This window comes from Euprymna scolopes, chromosome 6 (genome assembly GCF_053919585.1).
Source record: "Euprymna scolopes isolate OS-2025 chromosome 6, ASM5391958v1, whole genome shotgun sequence".
Taxonomy (NCBI): domain Eukaryota; kingdom Metazoa; phylum Mollusca; class Cephalopoda; order Sepiida; family Sepiolidae; genus Euprymna; species Euprymna scolopes.
In genome coordinates this window covers 33,803,698-33,812,497 of record NC_136487.1, presented here as the reverse complement: position 1 = coordinate 33,812,497, position 8,800 = coordinate 33,803,698, and the positions used below count along the sequence as shown (strand labels likewise).

Here is an 8,800-nt window from a genome sequence, read left to right as displayed (position 1 = left end):
TTTCAAGTCTAAAATCTAAAACTGTCAATTAAGATAGCAAGGTTTTATAGTTTTCTTTTTTTTTATCCTGGAGATTAGCCATATTCCAAAATTGACATTTATTTTGTAATGATATGCGTTTTCACTTTTTTGATAAATACCACTGATAACTTATACGAATCGACCTGATAATCGATCATCAATTTCATGATTATTCCGATCGGTACTTGATTAGTTTGCAAGGGAGGCTTTAAACAAATGAACTTTGTGGATAAGAATGCGTTATTAACATTAGCAACCACCCCTTCCCTATCATTGTAGAGAGAAATTGTAACTTAGTAGTGTCAAAGTTAAACATTCGATTTCTTGCAGGGTCACTTATGCCAGAGAGGTTTAGTACCAGAGATATTAAGGCCCAAACCCAGCTAACAGGCTTCTGGTGAAACTCCAAGACAAGTGAACATTATTGAATGGTCCCCCCTGCAAAACATTCACAACAAACACTCACTTAGCTACATCCATTGCCAACAATTTCTTCCACTCTCTGTTTATGCTTAAAACTAAACGCAAATTCCATGAACAAAGTTTCTTTCCTAGAACTGCCCGCCTATGGAACTCTGTACCGCGGGTTTTCTTTCCAGCTGACTACGACATGGTCATTTTCAAGTCCAATGTAAATAAGTTCTTGTTGAGCAGTCACCTTAATCAAATTCTGTACAATTTTCAGCATTAACGATCACTATGCAGTAGTCGTGGTGATCACTAAACATTCTGAAACCTTTATCCTCGAGTCGCTTTCAGGACTTGGTAAGTGGTAAAAAAATACACAGTTAGATAGTAATTAGTGCTCAACTCTCTGACAAGTTCAGTTACAAACCAAAAATAACATTAGAAACCGCTTTATAAGAAGGCTGGAATGTTCCATTATTTTCTGATGGGCAAGTCCATTTTCTGATTTCTGGTTGGCTACTAGTCTGTGAGTATATGGCATAATCACGTTGACAAACCGGTTCTCGTTAGATCACCGAAGTTAAGCAACGTTGAACCCAGTCAGTACTAAAATGGGTGACTATGTGGGAATTCCAGGTGCTGTGTGTGCTCTCTGCTTATCTTGGCATTGTTTTCAGTCGGCCTGGACTTCTTGTCACTGGACCCAAGCAGTGCCGATTCAGGAGAGATATGGTTGGATTTTATACAACCTTTATCTCACAATTACATGCGCAACCACCCTTACAGAGGGTATCCATTGTCTTTCGAGACTGAATGGAAGCGTTAAAAAGAAAACGTCCATCAGTTAAGAAAATTCTTGCACGAATTAGACAATGTTTATATCTCAACTATTGCAACCGTCTATGTCAATAAGTGTTAATTATACAAACTCAAGAACAGATTTCTTATACTGACATGTAGACCCTTACGTTATAATAATAGCCATGTTTATGTAATAGATTTTTTCAGTTCTGTTTAGTTCACATCGCCAACAAGGAGAGAAGGGAAGGACATAAGTCATCACTCTTTTATATGAGAGGGAGTTAGGTATGTTTGTTGATAAATTCCGAAACTAATTAACTAATCATTATGAATTTTAGAACATAGGCGTAAAGCTGGGTAATTTGGGTTATATTTTACTAGCTGGACGCCCAGAGTTACCCTGTCATATAATACGCTTAAACATGATATTTTAATTTATGCAGATTGCGTATGTATTATTATAGAATCAATCCTCTATTGAATATTATATATTACGAGGAATAATTTGCCCAGTGGACTAATTTACAAATAAATAAATAAATAAATAATAATGATAATGTCGTTCATCAAATTTCATATGTGCTTGTTCACAATACCACGTCAGCTGATATTTGAGTTTGACGATGAAAGTTCCGGAAAAGTTACATCTGATGAATGTTTAGTTTTAAAATATGAAAACAGAGAAATGATTTGTGGCGATTTTAAATGGTACCTCTTCTTTTATCGTAAATTGAACTCATTAATAAGAAAAAGTAAAATAAAATAGTACACCGGGCTTGAACAGGGGACCATTTGATGTGTAGTTGAATAATCTACCACTGAGCTTTATCTGCAGACGACAAGAGTTCTGTTTTTATTGAGAAAAAATGATTTGCTGAGAACTGAATTTCCCTTGATTTGCTGAGAATTATCTCCCTTGACCGGCGTAACTTAAAATATTCACCTGTAAATTTTTTTTATTTTTTATCTATAAGAAAGAAAGAAAAACTATTTTTTCTGATCCTCGATACTTATTGGATCAATTTCTGTACAAAACATCTCTGAGAACACTGCCAGACATATGAATTACCTTTGTGTGAAATTTGCAAAAAATAGGCTCAGCTGTTTCGGAACCTATGAGGAACTCACACACACACACATACACGCAAAGTGACTTTTATATAATAGTAGAGATAAAGATGGAGATTTCAGACAAATGTGATTGGGATGGGGTCCATGAAATTACAGGTATTTTTCTAAAATTAGATGTTAACAATATTAAATTGATGAAACTGTTCAACTTTCAATCCCTAAGTGAGTATAACAACGTTGGTTTTGTTTATGTGCAACTGCCAGAACTTCCCTGACTTTGTATGTGTGTGTTTGGTTCGGTTGCCTTGTAGAGGAAAATTGTTGCTTTTAGCTTTGCGGAACATGATTGAGTTTTGCAAAGGGAAAGGAAAAAAAAAGCAATAATATCAATGTTTGGTGTACTTTAGCTCAGGATGCCGGTATCTTCAGACAGCCTGACCTGGTATGAACGGTTCAAGAATAATAGATGATATGATTCTAAAGAAAGAACGTAGATTGCTTTCTCTGCGGCTCAATGCTGATGAAAATTTAAATTTAAAAATAACCAATGTGTACGTCAAGTTAATTTAAAAGTAAAAACAAATCAAATCATCTGATCGATATGTTTTCATTTTGTTTATTATTTTATTCTGTTCCATGTCTACTTGGTTTATTATTCCCGTGGAGAAACAATAAAAAGAAAAAAAAAGCTCACAGCTGTTTTGCCCCCCCCTCCTGGATTCGATAGAAAGATGGAGGAGGTATATGGTAATAAATTTCCTTGGCCGCATTCGAACTAGAACCAAATTTAATTATATCTTGAAGGAAACCAGGAATCGATAACATTTCTGGAATTTTCTTCCCCTGTTGATGTGATTTTATTCAATTTGCTTATTCCAATGCTCGATATGTTCGCGCAACTTTGTTGGGAGAACAATTCTCTGGAATTATGTCAGAGTTTTGAATTCTTCTACTTATTTACTGATATTGTTTCTTCAATGGAATAAGTTTGAATAAAAGTCAAAAATGGTTCTTGGAAATATTTGAAAAGGCAGTTTGGTCTGTTTCTCTAAAAGTGCTTCAAACTTTTAGATTTAATTCACTTCGTTAACTTTTGCATAGCATTAAACCTTTTTCAGAGTCATAAGTTCAGTTGGCTAAGCGGTATTTTTTATAGTTTTCGCCATAACAGCACTTGATTTTGATTACTTTTGATAATGTTGGGGGGGGTGAACATTTGTACTTATTAGTGTCCAAGTGTGTATCAGTATAATAAAACAATCCTGGAAAAGTTATTTCAGTTAGTTTATCTAATACAGTCGAACTTTCAATATTAGATTTAGATATCAATAAATCTATATTTGATTCTAATTAGCACATAATCTCTTCTTCTCTATATAAATAAAATGAACTCATTTTTTCCCGTCTGATTTTGACATTAATAGGATTAAAAATCAAGATATTTCATGCAAATATAATATGCACAAACGGCAGAACAATATCTGAGGTATGTTATAGGCTTATTATTTCTCAAATTCCTCGATAATCTTAGATTTCTATACTTTTTCTGCTGAGAAGTCACGGCCAAAATCGGTTAAGATCAATGGAAGTGGTAAAATATTTTCTCTCTAATAAATTCCTCCTCCCCCTGCCACCACTTAACACCGTTTGGGGATCGTTCAAAAGGAACAGTTGAGAAGAGAACACCGGTTTGGCTTCGTAGTTCTTTCATGTGAAGTTATTTAAAATCACTAAACTAAGCTGCAGTGCTCTGTGGCGTAGTGGTTAGCGTGCTGGACAATTCACATTATATTTTCACGTTCGCGCCGACCTACCATAGTCGTTTTTTTTTTTTTTTTCCTAAACAACCGGAATGGACTTTTCTTGGTGGCCGAACTGTTAACGTTGCAGATGTTTTTTTGTTTTTTTTTCACACTTTATTTTCCTACTTTTACTCATGACTCCGGGTTTGATCCTTCCTACTTACCTACCATAACATTTTTTAAAACTCCCCCCCCCCGTCCCGGAAACAAACACTCGGGCAACGCCGGGTACCCCCGCTAGTTTATGCATATTTCAAGTCTGTATTCTTTACATAAGGTATAAGAATATCAAATCGATTTCAATGATTACATATTCTATCCACAATTCTTTCAGTAACATAAACTGTGTGAAATTCACTGTTATCTGTAACAAATGGGAAATACAAATGGCGACGGTCATTATACTTCAGTCAAATATTTCCCTCTTATAAATAATAGAATAAATAATAAAAATTTAAATACATTAAAGAAAAACATTTCATTCAGGTTATATTTCAGAATTTTTTTAAATAAAGATTAACAATTTGCCTTATTTGTATTGTTTGAACTGCTAGTCTCACCTTGGATATTATTTTCATAACTTTTAGATCGATGTAACCTTTGACCATCATCAGCTGCATTTTGCTGAATTCCGGAATCTATGCAGAATTACGAACTAAAGCTTCCATCTAATCCACAGGAGGAAGATTGTTCTCTTTCTAACAGCCTTGAATAGATGACACCAGAGATAAAGTCCATTTGGTAATAATCATAATGTATAAAAGGTTCAGTTAAAATTTCTTAACAAATGTCCAAGTTCAATCTAAAGGCTTTAGAGTTCTACAAGACACACATGAAGAAAGTTGGCAAAGTTGTACGGAATAAAATGCAAAATCAGTTGAAATAATTCAAATAATATATTTTATTCATACATTTCAGAACCAGTTTTAAAAATACTTAAACTTGTCAAACACTACGAAGTAGAAGTTGTTTCTGGTCACTACAATTAAGAACACATACACATTATATGTATATACATATACATATATATATATATATATATATATATATACATATATATATATATATATATATATATATATCAGTAAGTTATAAAATATATATGACGATTAAGCTACACTGAAGATTCCGCGTTTCATCTACTCTAGGACGCTTTAGGCTTAATAATAAGCTTTAAATCGCCTAAAGAGTCCTAGAGTGGATGAAACGCGGAATATTCAGTGTAGCTTAATCGTCATATATATTTTATAACTTACTAACTAGCTCTACCTACGTATTGAGCACTTTTCAAGTAAATACTTAAAGTTTATGCATAAATTTATACTTTCGTATTTTATGTGAGTAAATGAAGTAGTTATATATAGATATATCTATATATATATCTATATATCTATATACATCTATATATATATATATATATATATATATATATATATATATATATATATATATATTGGTGATGAAACGACTCCAAAATTTTCCCTGATATTTAATTAGAGATGTAATATGTGTTAAAAATGTTCAAGTGACACCACACCATATACTTTATAAAGCGTAAAAAAAATATGGGACCGAGGCGTACATTAAATCTTCTTAAAAATACTTTTCTCTAGCTATTATGAACCAGAAAAGGCGTCACCTGTTGGATCAAATAGAATATTTCTCTTCAAAACCTCTTTAAACTGCGGCAAATTACGTTTTATACATATTAGGATGTGCCTTTACGAAAAAAATAAAAATAAAAAACAGTGAAAAGTGCCTTTACAAAAAAATAAACAAGCCAGTGATAGGATTCCATTTTTTCTTAAATTTTTTGCAAGTCACGTACGTGAATCAAACTAAAACTATGTTTTTAAAGAAAGCTTATTTTGCAACGTCATGGCCGTGTGTCTATAAGTTTTTGCCATCTTCCCTTCGTTCGCGTTTCACGTTCGAGCCCGGACACTGCGGCTCATTTGATTTTTCTTTTTTCGGTGACACGGGCACTTCCTGCAATTTTGATTGAAAGAAAAGTTGTTTTGATTCATTTGTTTTTTATTTTATTTTTTGTTGGAGGGGAAAGAGTTTTTTTTTTTTTTTTCAAGCACACCGGCAACAAAAAGTGCTAAATATCCGGAGAAAAGCTTCTCCTCTTTGTATTCCTTCTGCCGAAATATCTGGTGGAGAGGGTATCACATACTTCTTCTTTTTTTTGGGGGGGGGGGGGAGATTACATTTTCATGTTTTTATCCGTTCTTTTATATTTGAAATTGTTGTGGGAGTATCGACGTTACCCACGATAAAAGTGATCAATATCCTTAGTATAGCAGGTGTGCTCCAAGCGGAATTTCATGTTCATCCGGGCAACGCCGGGTATCCATGCTACTAATCATATATATATATATATATATATATATATATATATATATATATATATATATATAAAGAGAAAGAAAAAAAGAGAGAGTTGAAAAACAAACATATAAAGTGTGATATATGCTGATATAGGTATATTTATTAAAACAAAGATACTGATTTGAATTTACCTTATACTAGCGAATCAGTACTGGTGTTATCCAACAAAAAAAATAGGTATAAAAAAAACTCCCGCTTCGAGACTTAAACCTCATGAAACTATGGATTTCTTTAAAATGAAGAGAAGATCACACTATATAACTGCACAATATCTCGTGAAGTAAGATTTAATCCCACCCAAAAATTACATCGAAATCTAAGAACATATGTCAGTTATTTGGTGTATTATGTTACGAGTGTTTGTTTATTAGTAGGAGCTAGTTATGTAATCTGAGTGCTAGAAAGACTTTAGTGTTGGGCACATGGACAAAGGAATACATGAGAGAAGAAATCAATATATGGATGTGGTGAAAATTGTGTTAAAATATAGCTCACACGACTGAGGTTACATAAAGAAGTTATTTGGTGGATTAAAGCTTCACTTACAACACACAACATTAGAATATTTCGAATCCATGTGTTATTGGCATTCGTTTTGCAACACTTTAAAAATTAGAACAAAAAAAAATGGAAGATTACATGCTATCTGGTGGGTATAATAAAAATATATGACTCCCATACGAGAATTTACATAAATCAATAGCATTAGAGTTAATAAAAAAAGACAACCCACTGCTGATGCAATTCTCTACCTGTATAAAAGCCAAGTACGTCCTGGGATTGAGTACTGTTTCAATATCTGAGTAAGAACTACTTGAAGCACTCTATCCTGCCTTGACAGAATTCCAAACAGACTTCATAATCTAGTAGGCGATGCCCTTTTCTCTTCTTGGCAACCTCTTCCCCACAGAAGAGACGTTGCGAGCCTGCCTCTGTTCTATTGTTATTTTCATGGCAAATGTTCGACTGAGCTCCAATCTTTGGTTCCCCCATGCTAATCTTTCAGAAAAAATACTGGTCTAGCCCAAATCACTATCAATAAATTCCCCCACTTTCTATTGGTGTCTAAACCTAAACCCAGATTCTATGAACGACGCTTCTTTCCTAGAACTGCCGCCTATGGAACTCTGTTACGCTAGTCTGGTTTGCAGCTGACTTCAATATTGTCGTCTTCAAGTCCAACTTAAACTAGTTCTTATTAAACCGTCCTCTTAAATAATCTAATTATACCAAATTTCTACCACAAACGATTATTACGCTACTGTCCCAATGACTACCATACACACATTAACCCTTATCCTCGAGTGGCCTCTGGACCTTTGTATGTGGTAACCCCTCTGTTAAAAAGAAAAGATAACCATCATATGCATATTAGTATAAACTGTGTCTATAGATTATATGCAAAATAGGTGGTCCTGGATATGACCTATGAGGCCCCAGCTTGTGGGCTTTGGGGAGTGTGGAGCCACCCTTTAATTGCCATTGCTCCCAGGTCCACTCTGACCCGGAGTGGTAGTACCTGTTAAGGTCCCAACTATGGGTTAAATAGAAACCAATTTGAAAAGAACAAATATATTCTATTAAAAAATTTTCTTTCAAATCTTTGGATTCGGCATTAAATAACCTGAAAAGGGTTGATATGCCGTAAAACAAACACAACCAACCAAGCAACCAACAAAATAGGTATTGTCAAATATTTTATGTAAAATTTATACATAAGTGTTATCGAATGAAATAACTTGTACTATTATGTATCAGGTCATCCCAGAAGTTCTGTCCGAATTTATGAATAAAGAAAAGAAGTTTTATTAAAGATTTAATCATCAATATACTTTCCCTGATTATCTATAACTTCCTTCCATCTATTAACAAGCTTATTAATTTTATCACTGTAAAATCTTTTTGGTTTTGATTCGAAAAACTCACAAATGTCAGCTTCAACATCTTTCTGCGTTACAAAAGCGGTTCCTTCTAAATGATTTTTTAAGCTACAAAACAAATGGTAGTCTGAAGGAACAATGTCAGGAGAATAAAGTGGATGAGGAATTTTCTCTCAATCAAGTTCTTCGATCTTTTATGATGTGATTCTTACTGTGTGGGGTCGTGCATTGTCCCCTTTTCGAGTCACTAGAGCAGGTCTTTTTTCCCTCAAAGCTTGGTTCAAATGCTTTAATTGCTGATAATAGATTTGAGCATAAATTGTTACATTAAGTAGCAACAATTCAAATCGGAATATTTCTAGCCGGTTCAACTGTTGAGTTTTCTTTCTTGAACTCAAAGCATTATATGCCTCAAATGATTCT

The 8,800-nt window shown here is 33.7% G+C and overlaps 1 pseudogene; it reads left to right on the top strand.

Annotated features, from left to right (window-relative positions):
- Window positions 1–959: 959 nt before the first annotated feature.
- On the top strand, window positions 960–1,077 carry LOC145278392 (5S ribosomal RNA; annotated as a pseudogene).
- Window positions 1,078–8,800: the final 7,723 nt, after the last annotated feature.